Genomic DNA, 2,703 nt, shown 5'->3' with positions numbered 1-2,703 from the left:
CGCTCATCCCCACCCAGACTGCGTAGCACCCACCTTGATTGTTTTTGCTGGCTAGAACATGCCCTTGAGCTTGCTTGTTTGCATGGAGGACGGAGAGGAGACTGCGAATGCGTATGCAAGATACGTTTAAAGCATGGGTCTCAAACCCTCAGTGAGTTAGGGACTTCCTCTGCATGCAAAGACAAGCTGTAGCAGATTGAGTGGATGAGGCCAAGCCTGGGTCCAATGGTCAAGAAGGCAGATTCTTCACTTGCTGTAGAAGGAAGTGAGGGGCAGATGGGGATCGTCAACCTGAGAAGGTAGCCCATCTAGGAGAAGGAAAACTCTGGTCCTAAGCCTCTGCTGCCTTGAGGGATATCTTTGGGAGAAGAAAAAGCTAAGGAGTAAATGTTGGGATACTGCCAGGGAGATAAAGTCCATCATGGCCCCAAGCCGTTTGCCGGATGATCCATCGATCTCCCGTAGTCACACAGTATCAGCAATCAGTGACATGAGTTTCTTCTAGAGCTCATGCACACTCTATCAGCAGATAATGCACAGCCAAAAGTTGCACTCAGGAGAGCATTATTTACAAGCTTTATTCAGCGTTGATCAGAACAAAGAAAGACATGACTGCCTGCGTCAATGTCTCAGACAGAGAGAGAAACGAAAGCAATAGCAAACATAAACATCCTGTGAACAGGAAATACGCAGGCTGTGACACAAACATCCTGCTCCCTTTTAAGGTGGAACGGAAATATCCTAACAGTAAACCCTACACAGTTCATAGTGGACTCCCTAAGACGGTTGGATGGTGCCTTGTACACCTCCTTCCAAGCTGGTGCCAAACGTATTGCTCTGCTTTCCTTTGGACCACAGGTTTAAGGTGCTGGTTTTGTTATGTACTGAAGTTCTCACCCTGGACCAGCAGGGGGATACTGTAGATAGTTATGCAATTAAGGGATCGAAAGTGACGTTCAGTGATTGGATAGTTTTAGAAAATTGTTACAGTTACGTTGTACTGGAAAAATAAAAAAATTCCTTCCAGTAGCACCTTAAAGACCAACTAAGTTAGTTCTTGGTATGAGCTTTCGTGTGCATGCACACTTCTTCAGATACTGGAGCTCAATATAAGCAGGCTGACTGAACCCTTCAGTTTAGCTCTGTTCTGGCCTGTGAATAAACAAGAGCTGTTTGAAGAATCACTATGTCGTCTGATATGTTCACCCACAACTTAACAGGTTTTAACCTTTAAAGCCCTATATAGCCTGGGACCCTCGTACCTACGGGACCGCCTCTCCTGGTATGTCCCACGGAGGACCTTACGGTCTTCAAATAAAAACATCTTGGAGGTCCCGGGCCACAGGGAGGTTAGGCTGGCCTCAGCCAGAGCCAGGGCTTTTTCGGCTGTGGCCCTGATCTGGTGGAACGCTCTGTCACAAGAGACTAGGGCCCTGCGGGACTTGACATCTTTTCACAGGGCCTGCAAGACAGAGCTGCTCCACCAGGCCTTTGGCCAAGGCACAGTCTGACCCCCTCTCTCCTTCTGTAATCTTCATAGAACTCGAGCCCAATGGCTGCCATTAATTTGATTCTGAACTGATTTTAGAAAGTATTTCAATTAAGTGACTGTGCTTTTATGTAAATTGTGCTATTTTTACTGTTGTTAGCCGCTCTGAGCCCGGCTTTGGCTGGGGAGGATGGATATAAATAAAATAATAATAATAATAATAATAATAATAATAATAATAATAATAATCATTATCATTATCAGTGAGGCTGGTATTGTCGTCTGGGCATCCCAGGACCTCCATACACACTGCCCAGGCTTGCGTCCCGGGGAGGCCAATTTGGTTCTCGCAGTGATTTGACTTCACCCCCAGCGGTGCATGCCATTGCCTCTTCAGACAAAAGGATGCCAACAAAAACAAAGGGCAAGCTGATATTCCATAGGGATGGTTTCATTCCTGTGTTCCATGAAATGCCCAGCACATTGCTAAAGTAAATACATCCATAGTTGTAACAGGGATCCTCTAGGGATGAGCAAAGAGGAGCAGTGGACAGAAGGACCTTTACTGACCACCCCAAAACTAATGTTTATTGATCGGCAGCATATATACTCTTAAAATAAATGCTCTCTGAAAAAAGCTTGCTTCCTGAAGAATGCAAACAGGCAAACACTTTTTGCTTCTCCTGTCACTGTTTCAGATTGTTGGTTGGTAGGAGTAGGGGTGAAGTATTTTCCAGAAATTAGGCAAATGAAGTATGCTGCTCCAAAAGCACACTTAATTTGCATGATTATCTTTGATTTGCCTGTTATGCAAACTACATTGCAGAGATTTTTTTCCTTTCCTCTTTCCCCCCTTTTTTTGTTGTTGTTATTGGGAGGTTGTGATAACTGCAACTTCACACTCTGCCAATGATGTTTTCACCCCACCTGCTATTGGGCATAGGTAAAGGTAAAGGGACCCCTGACCATTAGGTCCAGTCGTTGGGGTTGCGGCGCTCATCTCGCTTTATTGGTCGAGGGAGCCGACGTACAGCTTCTGGGTCATGTGGCCAGCATGACTAAAGCGCTTCTGGTGAACCTGAGCAGTGCATGGAAACGCTGTTTACCTTCCCGTCGGAGTGGTACCTATTTATCTACTTGCAATTTGACATGCTTTCGAACTGCTAGGTTGGCAGGAGCAGGGACCGAGCAATGGGAGCTCACCCCGTCGCAGG

The sequence above is a fragment of the Podarcis bocagei genome (assembly GCF_964188305.1).
Source record: "Podarcis bocagei genome assembly, chromosome: 2".
Taxonomy (NCBI): domain Eukaryota; kingdom Metazoa; phylum Chordata; class Lepidosauria; order Squamata; family Lacertidae; genus Podarcis; species Podarcis bocagei.
Note: the sequence above shows the minus strand (reverse complement) of the source record.